The sequence below is a fragment of the Nannospalax galili genome, unplaced genomic scaffold (genome assembly GCF_000622305.1).
Source record: "Nannospalax galili isolate Female #2095 unplaced genomic scaffold, S.galili_v1.0 scaffold135, whole genome shotgun sequence".
NCBI lineage: Eukaryota > Metazoa > Chordata > Mammalia > Rodentia > Spalacidae > Nannospalax > Nannospalax galili.
The window spans coordinates 3,529,747-3,542,814 of NW_008338998.1; the positions used below are offsets into that span (position 1 = coordinate 3,529,747).

The 13,068-nt window shown below is 41.4% G+C and overlaps 1 protein-coding gene across 2 annotated transcripts in view; it reads right to left on the reverse strand.

The window, feature by feature from the left end:
- The window catches only part of Oca2 (OCA2 melanosomal transmembrane protein), a 378,404-nt gene extending 366,458 nt beyond the window's left edge, over positions 1-11,946 (reverse strand). The window contains exon 1 of one of the 2 annotated variants that reach the window (XM_008833639.2): positions 11,829-11,946. The gene's annotated coding sequence lies outside the window, so the exon portion shown is untranslated. The remainder of the gene's footprint in view (positions 1-11,828) is intronic. The other variant, XM_008833638.2, reaches the window with a different exon arrangement.
- Positions 11,947-13,068: the final 1,122 nt, after the last annotated feature.

Genomic DNA, 13,068 nt, shown 5'->3' on the forward strand with positions numbered 1-13,068 from the left:
TCATTTATATGATGGAGTTTTACTCAGCAGTAAAGAAAGATGAAATCATGAAATTTACAGGTAAATGGATGGAACTAGAAACTATTATACGAAGTGAAGTAACACAGACTCAGAAAAAAAAATTCACATATGTTCTTCCTCATATGTGGATCCTAGAACCCCTTATAAGTGAGTATGTATCCATACATAACTACAAGAACCAGGATAGTGGAAAGGAAATGGGGAGGTAAAGGAAAAAAAAGAACCTGAAAGAGAAGAACAGTAGGAAACAGGCCTTAATAAGGGAGATATGGATAAAAATTGGGTTAGTTTAAGGGAGGGGGAGGGAAGGGTATACAAGGAACCTAGGGGATAAAGGGAAAGAAGGAGCTCGAGAGAGGTAGGACCATAGGAGAAGGGTATTAGTAAAGGAGAAAGGGGGGATGGGGGCACCTTAAGAGGGAAAACCATGATGGAGGGGTGAGACAATGCAAGAGATAAGCAATGCCTAGCTAGTATTTAAAACCAGAGGGAACTATATTACCCCTACAACCTACTGACAAATTATACATAGCAGATCAAGAAATATATGTCTAGGTAAGGTTTATCTGAGAAAAATTGGTCTTTGCCCAAGATTTGGCACACAGTAATTAAAAGTACCCGACTGGTGGAACTAACCTTCTTGGATGTTTAACAGACAGACTTTGAGGACTATGTTAATTTGGTCAGAGGGACATAAAGGACAGTTTTTGCTCCTTGCCTTCGTAGGTCAACTAGTTCCAGGGGACTGTCAGCATCTCTCAAAATGTCCTGTAATTGTGGTGGGTCACCTGTTCTCTTAATCAAGGAGGCTGAGGGTACCCCACCAGATGGACTTTAACTAGTGTCCAGCCTACAAAGAGGAGGGTCAACACAGACGAATCATTTCCTCCATGCTTCCATGTGAAACCATGGTCGAGCAGGACCTTTGACTTATCTTCACATAGATGGAATTGGCAAAAGAAAGGAGTCAGGGGCTCCTCCCAAGCCCATGTGACCCCTGAGGAACAGATCCTCAAACCACCTTAAGAGTAAAAATAAAGTGGTTTATCCAGGCCAACTGTATGGCCTTAAACACCCAAAAGGAAAGTAAAGCTAAAGATTAAAGGGCCAATATAATTTCTTAAGAGGCCATATGCATAGCTAAAGGTTACATAACAAGCAACAGTGCCAGACAGGAGATACCTTCTTTTGAGTTGTTGGCCAGGGTGGCCAAAGGAACTCCCAGATAGTAACCCAGCATAGAACTGGGGAATGAACAGCAGACCGCAGTCTTATCTAAAGGAATATTAACTGATTGCTGCTAGATGAGGAACAGCTGACCCTCCTAAAACAAGGACTTCTGGATAGGCTGACTAGATTCAACAGAAGGACAAGTAGAGGGGAATGGCTGGGATGCAGACAGCACAGCAGACAGTAGCAGGGATGTCAGAGTACAAGGGCTCTAGTTGGAGGAGGGAGGCTATGGAAGGGTGCCATCTGGGAAGTGGGTGTATAGTTGAATAAGATGGTTTGGGATGTTCTTTGTGATACGCGTGCGCATACACACACGCACACACACACACAAATCAACAAATTTTAAAAACTATATTATATTTGAGGAGGAAGCACAGACATTTACATCATGCTAATTAGTAGAGGTGATAAACATTACCATTAAATCTACCCAATGACTTTATAGACATACACAGGCACCAAGGATCCAAGTGCAACCAATTATGACTAATAATATTCAGATACATACAGATTAGAGATGCATGTGCCAACATCTCAGTTTTAGTAGCAAAAACAATGAGTCTTTCTTCAAGGAACAATATATTCTAAAACAAGATAGAGATCTTTTTTAAAGGTTTAAAAATTCATTCAATTTTATGTCTTACAGGGCTTATACCATTCAATACTGTATAACTGTATTAATTCAACTGTGAACCTAGAAACTTGCACCCACTTGTGAAAGAGATGTACTCTTGCTCTGGAGTGTGTTACTGAATATGTTAAAGCTGTAGTGAAATGCTTCTAATCATGTAGTTATTAAAAATTTAAAAAGCATAAAGATTAAAAATATAATAATTCTTCAAAGCATAAAAATTTGCTCCTTAATAACTAGTAGATGTAAAAAACATTGCCATTGAAATCTACCTGATGCCTTTATATCCATGCTCAGATGCCAAGGAGCTCAGAAAGTAACCAACTGTGACTAATAATGATCAGATATATACAGATTAGAAACGCATGTGCAAACATCTTAATGTCAATTGCATTAAAAATGAAGTTTTCTGTATGAAACTGTGTATTTTAATAATGAAATGGAGATCTTTTTAAAGGTTAAAACCTCATTTAATTTTATGTCTTCTAGGGTTTATCCTGAGTACAATATTGTATAACTGTAATAATTCAACTCTAAACCTAAAAATGTATAGCCAATTTCGAGAGAGATGCATCTTAGCTCAGGAAATTGTTATTGAATATGTCATTGCTGTTGTAATGAACTACTTCTTCTAAGTAAGTGGTTATTAAATATATAATTAAAAAAAGAATAATGGCATTAAGTAGCATATTTGAAGCATCATAAGTAGCCAGACATAGTGGCTCACAGCTATAATTCTAGCACTTGGGAAGCTGAGGCAGAAGGATTGCCACGAGTTTGTGGCCAGGCCAGCCTAGGTTACAGAAGAAGATTCTTTCTTTAAAAAAAAAAAAAAAAGCACATAAAAGAAAGAAAGAAAAATACCAGGAGACCTCAAGAGAGAAAGATCCTGAGAGAAAGGAAAAGGCCACATTTAGTATTATTAATGGCATTTATCCTCCCCTTTTTTAACTAAAAGACTCCACAAATTATGTAATTAGGAGCTGGAGAGATGGCTCAGAGGTTAAAATCACTGGCTGTTCTTGCAGAAGACCCAGGTTCAAATCCCAGCATCCACATTATAGCTAATAACCGTTCATAACTCCAGTTCCAGGGAATCCAAGACCTTCTTCTATCCTCCGAAGACATTCACGACACAGGCACGCTTATACACATGCAGACAGTACACTCATATGCGTAAAATAAAAATTATTTTTAATTATATAATTAGCCCTGTTTCAAGAGTACTATCTTCTACCCTTAATAAACACCCCAGTTGTTTTAGAATATGCCATTAGGATTGTCATCGGCTAAATATTGGATCCCCGACCCAAAAGTCACATGTTGACATCTTTATGTGATAGTATTAGGAGTCAGTCTTTGGGGAGTGATTAGAATCTAAGGAGGTCATGAGAGTGGAGCCTTCATGAATGGGATCAGGGTCTTTATAGGAGAGCTTGCTTCTTTTCTTGACACGTGAGGACACTGACCAAAAATTCCATCTATGAACCAGAACACTGAATCTGCACAGACCTTGATCTTGGATTTCCCAGCTTTCCAAATTGTGAAAAACAATGCTTGCTGTTAAGTCTGTTGTTTAAGGTATCTTGTCCCTTGAATAAATAGGATATGGTATATCCACACAGTAGAATAATAACAAGGATAAGGAATAAATACAGTAAGGAGAGCCACATGGCAGAATAGAGTTCAGCAACAAGAGGCAATGATGTGCTGATGCCTGCTACAGTGGGGATGAAACTGCAGGCAGATGCTCAAGGGAGGAAGCCCGTCACAAGAGGCTACATACTGCCTAATGCCTTTTAAACGTGAAGTCTACAGAGACAAAAAGTAGATGAATTACTGCTCACGGCTTGTGGTGAGGGGCAAGATTGGAGAGTAAGTATGAACACTTAGGAATTTTATTTTGCAACTGGTGAAAGCATTCTAAAATTGATTATAGTAGTGGTCACACAACTGGGTAATTATACATTGGATTGAATACTTTAATGAGTAACTTATGTAGGCTGTCAATTATGTATTATAAGGCTGTTAAAATATTAATCAATTTAATCTCCCACATTAGCAGATTGAAGAAAATTGCATGGTCATGCCAATTGATACGCAGAGGAAACATTTGAGAAAATTTAATAGTCATTAATTTTTTAACAATCTATAAGAAAAACAGGACTAGAGATAAACTTGAACTCAGTAGAGAACATATACAAAAGACCTACAGTCAGTATAACACTTAATGGTGAGAAATTTGAAGGTTTTCTACAGAGCCAGGAACATTCACCACTCCTATTCGGCATAGTACACTGGAAGTTCCAGCCAGGCAGCTTTAGGATAATTTTAATGTCACAGCTTTTCCATTTAAAATGTGTAAGCTGCCCTCTTTATTCTAGCTCAGCCATTCTGTGCATAGTGAAGTTCTGCATAATAAAAATTTGTGGGAAATTAGATTAAAATACATAAATTAGATCACTAGAGTTTATGGTGGTTTGGATGAGAATGTTCCTTCCCCATTGAATCCAAATATTTAAATACTTGGCCCTAGTTGGTGGCTCTGTTTGTGGAGGTTTAGGAGATGTGGTCATGCTAGAAGAAATGTGTCCATGGAGGTGGGCTTGGAGAGTGTATAACCACATCTCATTTCCAATTTTGCTCTCTCTGCTTCCTGTGCCTGCTTGAAGATGTGAGCCCTCCTCTTTCTGCCCCAGCTGCCTCCTGCCATCCCTCCCCGCCATGATGAACTCTTATCCCTCTAGAACCACAACTCCAACTCTTCCTTCTATAAGTTGCCTTGATCATGGTGCTTTGTCACAGCAACAGAAAAGTAATACAGAGTTTATAACTATATTGTGTACAATATATACCTGCATCTTTAAAATATCTGCAGAATAACTGAGATAGCTTTTGTTAATAGCTACAACTTTTAGATACAAATTTTGTTGGTAATGTGATTTTATAGGGATCACCAATTTTCCTTTTTCAGTGTAGACTTATAATGCCACACAATCAGTTTCACTTTTTAAAATGGAAAAAAGAAATAAAGACACAATCAAATGGAAGAAATGAAATTGTCCTAATTGGTAAATAATATTATTTTCTGCATTTAAAAATGAATTTAAGAAACAACAAAAAGTGAATTAAGGTTATAGTATACAAATAAATGTTTAAAATTCTTTAATATAGAAATATTTTACATTAGCAATAACCATGTTGACATTAAAATTAAAAATGCAATTCTATGGGGCTGGAGAGATGGTTCAGTGGTTAAGAGCACAGGCTGCTCTTGCAGAGGACCCGGGTTCAATTCCCAGCACCCACATGGCACCTACGAACTGCCCTTAACTCCAGTTCCAAGGGAATCTGAAGCCTTCTTCTGACCTCCACAGCATGCACAACACAGGTGCACTCACATACAAGTAGGCAATACATTCATACACATAAAATAAAAATAATAAATGAAATATTTTTTAAAATGTAATTCTATCACAATTACTCAGAATAATTAAATGACCATCTAATAAAATTTATACATGGTACTGGAGAAATGGCTCAGTGGTTAAGAGTATGTACTGCTCTTCCAGAGGACCCCAGTTCAGTGCCCAGCACCCATATCAGGAGGCCTACAACTACTTGTAACTCCAGCTCTAGGGGATCCAACACCCTCTTCTGGCTTCCATGGATACCATACATACACACACATAAATAAAAATAAAATTTAAAAACATGTACATGAGTCATATGCTAAAAACTATACAATGCTGATTAAAAAATCAAAAATCCAAGTAGATAGTGAGGTATATCCTTTTCCTAGATTACATAATTCAGTATAAGAGAATTAGTCCATAGCAGACAGAAATTATCAAGGGAAAATGGGGACATTTTAAATGGGGAGGATGGGAGAAAGGATAAGACAGGAAAAGAGGAGAGATAAATCGTGCCTACCTAGTATAAAAAGCCATAGGGAGCCAGGCGTGGTGGTGCATGCCTTTAATCCCAGCACTTGGGAGGCAGAGGTAGGCGGATCTCTGTGAGTTCAAGGCCAGCCTGGTCTACATAGTGAGTTCCAGGCCAGCTGAGGCTACAGGGAGACCCTGTCTCAAAAAGACCAAAAACAAACAAACAAAAAAACCCTACTGAAAAATTACACATACAAGATTTCTACATGAGTCCATGAGTGTAACTGAAGACTACATAGCAAGAAACAGTGCTGTTGGCCAGGGTAGTCTAAGAGACTTCGAAAATTGCAAGGCTATTGCCACAGTCCTTAAGATGACCTTAAACATTCATGACACAGGCGCACTTACATGCGTGCAGTTAGTACACTCATATGTGTAAAATAAAAATTATTTTTAATTATATAATTAGCCCTGTTTCAAGAGTGCTATCTTCTGCCCTTAATAAACACCCCAGTTATTTTAGAACATGCCATTAGGATTGTCATGGGCTAAATGTTGAATCCCCCACCCAAAAGTCACATGTTGACATCTTTATGTGATGGTATTAGGAGTCAGTCTTTGGGGAGTGATTAGAATCTAAGGAGGTCATGAGAGTGGAGCCTTCGTGAATGGGATCAGTGTCTTTATAGGAGAGCTTGCTTCTTTTCTTGACATACTTTGGACACAGGATTTGGAGCAATAGAGCTGGAACAGACTTGGAAGCCACCTCCCCTGGAGGCTAGCTCTTATAGCTTTGGAGAGCATTACATAAGGTACTAAGGGAGACCATCAATCAGTAGTCCAACCCCAGATTCAAGGCCTAATAACCGCATCAATGACCAGTACAGCAAACAACATTGGGGTAGTAGTGGCATTTTTATCTTGGGGGTAAGCAGCAGCTACCTAACCAGACTTAAAGTCCACTCAATGGGAGGAAACTCATGTGGTACTGTAAACCTAGTCAAATACACATAGCTGGAGAGGCCATAGATCTTAGAGCAAACTCCAAGGTTGTCACATCTCTAGATAAATGTAATTTCTTACTATAAGCAAAATATGGATCCTTAAATTTATAGACAAGTATCCCAGCCACCACCCATCAAAGAAGCTTCTTTTTCAACAGACAGAGATAATTACAGAGTTCCACAACTGGTCACACACAGAAATTATGAATTGCCCAGGCCTAAGTGGCACATCTACAATGCAACCTTTATACCCAAGGCTCATACAATACAGAACAAGGGGTAAAGAGAACACTAATGCATTTCTCAATTCTCATCAATGAAGCTCCGTCATGCAACAGAGGGCCAGGAATCCAAAAGGTCACAAATGGCCAAAAGGCAGAGAATAAAAGTCTGCAGAGTGTGAATCCTTGGACGGGACTCCTATATTCAAATGTATGCAGAGCTTAGAGACTATTGCATAAGAGGGGTCAGAAAGAGCCAGGGAGGAGGTGCATGACAGGAAATAGTCCTACAGTTTCCTGGGATCTTTCTTACATAAACCTACAGCAATGGGGTATCATTATGCACAAGATTCATGCAAACTCAAGCAGACAAAAACCCAGCACAGAACTATGGAAATGAACAGCAGACCCTAATCTTAGTCGAAGAATTATTAGAAGCTGATTACTGCTGGGTGAGGAAAAGCTGATCTTCTTAAAGGGAGGGACTCTAGATAGGCTGACTAGATTCCAGTGAATGAACTTTCACTGAGGGACATCTGGGGACACTAACTTTACATGATAGGCATTAACACAAACGACAGAATGTATGAACTCAAGTCGGGGTGAGGGGGCCCTCTGCGAGAGTGCCAAAGGAGAAAGGGGTATAAAGATGATTTTCTATGTTAAATACATTAAAATTTAATAAAAAAAATTAAAAGAGTATTAGTTCTCCTCAGCATGAATTACAGACTTAAATCAGTAGTTCTTTCTTTTAGATATAAACATGGTTATTCTTTTTTGGTTCTCTTTTTGTTTTTTCTTTTTACAAGGGCTTACTATATAGCCCAAGATAACCTTAAACTTACAATCCTTTCCCTCCTACCTCTGTCTTAAAAAAAATCTACAATCACTAAAGTAGTTTAGGAAAAGAAAAATAAAAGGGCAAGAATCAGTCTACTCAACTGTGAAACATACTTGTAGGCATCTCTGATTTTTGACACTGAGACATGACATTATCTATGAAGTTCACACTGGAAAGTCAAACAATTGAGTTAGAAAAAAATTTTTTTTGAGACAGGGTCTCCCTGTAGCCCCAGCTGTCCTGGAACTCACTATGTAGACCAGGCTGGCCTCGAAATCACAGAGATCCACCTGCCTCTGCCTCCCAAGTGCTGGGATTAAAGGTGTGTGCCACCATACCCGGTGAAAAAAAAATTTAAAGTCACACTTTAAGTAAATTAATGATTCTGTGTTGGACCACATTCATAGCTATCTCAGGGAACATGTAACCAATGGACCACAGGTTAGATACCCCTGCTAAGATTGCAGGAGCCGCAATTGTGTAATAAGGGCAAAGAGACACATGTAATATAATGTTTACTGCTATGGTTTTGAAAAAGTTGCAAAAGCAACTCAGCAGAAGAAAGTGTGTTCAACAAATGACTCCATCAGGCATCAACATGTACCTTCACAGATAAGTGACATGTTACAAAAATAAATAACTCAATATGTATCAGAGACTTAAATGCAGAGTGTAAAACCATAAAACTCTTATAAGTAAACGGAAAAATATCAAGATCCAGTACTAGTTGTCAAAGCCTTAAAACTGACAGTAAAATTATAATCCACATGGGGAAAATTAGGAAATTAAGACTCACTAAGATTAAAATGTTTTACTCTGAAAAGACCCCATTAGGAAGATAAAAATACAAGCTACAAGTTTGGAGAAAATATTTGCCAATCGTAGATCCAGCATGATACAAATTTTCCAAGTGTTTAAAGAACTCTTAAAAGTCGACAATTAAAAAAAACTCAAATTAGGAAATGGGCAAAAACATGAACAGACCTTTCATTTGAGGAGGATATACAGGTGGCAAATTAGCAACTTGCACATCGTGTGCCATTAAGGAAACGGAAATTGAAACTGCCCTGAATACCACAAACACTCATGAGAAGGGCTGAACTGTGAGCACTGAAAAAGGCTGGCTGCGGGCCATGCAGGATCTCTCTGAATTATTTGTGATTGTATGTGGATCTACAGTTAACCCAGAATCAAAATGTTTGAGCTCCCCATCTTCAGAGTCCTATAGTCACTGCCCAGCTTATCTCAGTGCCCGTTCATCAGAACCTGAGGCTGCCAGACTCTCTCCTCAAGTCCACTTCCACCAGCTTCTGTTCTTCCAGCTTAAAGGCTGATGGCTCCTGTCAGTCACCACTATCCATGCAGCCATTGCACACCTGCCGGGGTTTGGCCTCCGGGTGCTTCCCCAGGGCTCTAGCTATTCCTCTTCATTCTGTATTGGCTCCTCCTGCTCTCCTGACTTCACTCAGAGCCCCAAAGCAGCTTCTAGCAGTAACCAGTCTCTGGAAGGTGTCTCCCAGCCCAGTGCACCCTAAGCTCAGTCTCCACTGGACGCTCCCTCCACCCTCCCTCAGCACCATGAGCGCCCTTCTGTTGCTTGCCCACTTCCTGTAGCTTCTCTCTCCTGGACATTCTATAGGCACTGCTCACCTGACTGACTTGTCTTCATCTAGCTCTTTCAAACACATTCTGAATGCAGATGTTCGCACCTGGCTTCACCTCTCATGTGAATGAGTAGTCCTAGGCTAACTTCTGAGCATCCCATCCAATGGCCAGTTCACTTAAGAACCTCCACACCACCACCATGGCCTGTCCACTGGACCAGTCCATCCTCAGGGAGCGGGGGCTTCCATCACCCCTATCCATAATCTGCAGCCTCAGCTTGGCTGGGCTGCATCAGGCACCACATGCTTGGCCTGTCAGGGCATGTAGAATTCACTTCTGAAGATCCCACATGGGGGGAATGGCCTTGTGCTTCAGGCTGGCCACAGCCTGCAACAGACACATATAGTCATCAGCAGGGCTGGAGCAGAATGCAGCATCCCCCACACCACTTCCCCAAGCTTCAGGGGCACAGACAGCTATTTCCTAGCAAAACTCATATCAAAAGTAACCTAATTTCCCCTGCATTTTAGGGAAGACATATAGATGCTATGACTTTTTTGAAAAGAAAAATAATAGTTTGTTCAGACCCAGTCAAATCTTCTAGCCTTCAAATTTGACCTAGATCACCCATTGTCGCTGCTGCCCACCTGTCCCTCAGCTGTTTTCTCCCCCACCAGCCTTTTAGCAGTGTGTCCTCATTCCTCCAGGTCCAGCCAAGGTCCCAGTCTCCAAGGGCACCTCCTGCAGCTGCTCTGTCACCTTCATCTCTCTCAAGCCCCCTAAACCCTGCCATCACCTTGCCTGGGTAATGCTCACCAAGTCCATTCCAGGCCACCGTAGAGCTCCAATGATGCTCCTCCCTAAATATTGCCCAGGGCATGGGAGAGGGACTTGTTTTGAAGACAGCTGTGGACCCCAGGTTAGCCAGAGGCTAAGGCACAGCATACAGAGTGGGCACTGTCCAAAACAGGAAGCCTGTCACTGCTGACCAGGGGACTGGTTCTACTTCTTGGTACTTCTCTACCTGGTGGCCAGCTGTCATTGACTGCACTGGCTGGTGAGATGCCTCACCAACTGAACATGTTTAAATAAGAATGGATGAGAGCCTCTGCACTGTTCTGTTACTCCTGGGAAGACTGATGTCTCCTGCTTCCGTCTTGCATGTGCACGCCAAACACTGCACAGAATTCCTGAATTCCAGCATGTTGATTTTACAGCAACGGCATATACCATGTAGAAAATGGTTTATAAGTAAATGTTAAGAACACACTTTTCAAGTTCCTTCGTTACTTGATGTAATACAGTAACAAAAAGAGAACTAGCAAGGCAGCAGGGAAAACTATTGTTCCAAAAAAAAAAAAAAAAATCTTCCTACAACCAATCCACTCCTCCTGTGGGCAATGTCCAAAGTCCCAAGAATCCCCGTTATTGCCTGTTCTACTCCATGGCAAGCACTGTCCAATCACAAAATACGCCTGTTGGTGAATTGTCCTAGCGCCGGGCCTCCAGGCTATGACTGTGATGCTATGGGTGTTGTGGTGCCTACGGGGACTTGGCATGCCCTAGACAAAGCAGCTGGGTTGCACGTACCCTTTCTATTTCAGGAAGCCCAGGAAGTAGGCTGGGGCCAGGCTGGAAGTGTCAGCATGTCCCACCAAGAGCAGCTAGGCCAGATCATTCTGCTGCCCCTCTGAAGACAGGACGCAGATCACGGATCTGTCCCCTTATACCTTCAGTTGGATTTTGTAGCCTGTAAACTTTATTAAAAGATCAACCAAACAGCATGGCTTTTAATCTCTTACTTTTTGTTTTAAAGAGCCTCCTTGGAACCAGGGAGGAGAGCCTGGGGTGGCAACCAGGAGGTCTTGTGGCACAGAGAGGTCTTTCTTGGGGCAGAGAGCATCATTCCTGGAGTACCCACCCACAAGGCCTCCAACCATGTCTTGGAAAAGAGTTGGTGATATGAAAGCCACACACACAGTGGTTTCACACACACAGTGATATGATTTATTTCACTGTGTGTGTGTTAAAAGCAGCAGCTTTGGGGCTTTAATGGTCTCATTTCAGTGCATTCCATTCCAAAGACATAACTAACTACCAGGTTCCTGCCTCAAACATGTATTGTCTGTATGTTTCCAAATTCCCTTCCTCATTACCCTTTGTCTTGGAACACAGGCCTGGGGAGCCAGGGCCTCAAACACTGATGCTGCTACTAGGCTCCCCATCAAAACCAGAGATGCTCTCACAAGTTAATCCCATTAGCTGCACCTTTTCCCTGAGAGGAATTTTCTTTGTTTCCAAAAGCAGTAACTCAACAGACTTCTTACCCTCTAGCTCCCCAGAATAGGCAGGCTATCACCTCCCCGCTCCCAGCTACCATTTTACCTGAAGACTTGCTGACTTTTCTCCAGCAGTAAAGTCTAATGTCCAAATCCAAGTTCTGAGTGGTGAATGGAACACAGTGTCTGGGATAAGAAGTCTCAGCCCCTGCAGCTCTGGAGGGTTGGGCCTCTGGTGCTCCCCGCCGCATCAGCTTCTGGCCACACCCACAGACCTTTATAATGCTGGCAGGCCCAGTGCTTCTAACCCCCACTTGAGAAAGGTTTGGCAGCATGGAAACTTCAGTGAACCCTGGAGAGTGGGAAGCCCCGCTGCAGAAGGCAGACTTTAGTAAAAGCACACATGCAGTACCATACAAGCTCTGCTTCATAGGTGGCCAAAGATGTGCTGGATTATTTTTCCCTTACAAGCAAGAATTGGGAAAATGTGGACTGTTCTGTATTTTCAGAACTCTCCACTAGAGAAAATCAACTTTCTTACTATCTTGTTCTCCTCCAACCCAGAACTGTAGCCAAGGTTATACTTGTAGAAAGCCCTCTCATACAACACTTACATGAACACACATAAATACACAAAGACTGCACACAGAGATTATAAACTACATAGAAACACACAAAGTATACAAATACACAGAAGCCCATATAGCAGCCCATGATGCACAGATAAACACACATTACACAAACCCATGCACACATACAAACACATGAACCGTATACATACACAGAAATACAAACAGGCCCAGAGGCAAGCAAACAACAAAAACACACAATACATGCAGACACAAACTACAAGATGACCCACAAAAGGCCACAGCTGAGCTCAGCGGCGCCCAGTGCCTCATTGCAGCTCTGCAAAGGGTTGAAGCAGTCTGAGCAGCAGCCCAGGGACCAAGGGCCATCTGTGTGAGAAGTGGTGGTGTCAGCGAACCAGCAGGGGTCTCCAAGTCACTGTACTACCCAGAACATGTGGGCATCATCTCTGTACACAGACATGGCCTGGGGCACCACACACAGACACACCTCTTGCGGGACCAGGCATTATACAGGGATTGACAGGAGCTCAGAGGCTTTTGGCTCTGTCTACAGAGTAAATAGCACAGCACAGCAAAGTCTTCTTATCAGAAGAACTTCCATAATCTCCTGGGAAAGCTGCTTACTCCTGGAGTCCAGCTTCTGCTATGTATTTGGTTTTTTGTTTTGGGGCTTTAAAATTTTTAATAAAAATATTTTAAAGATTTAATAATCTTTAAATATTTAAATCTTTAAATGTTTTAATATTTATTATG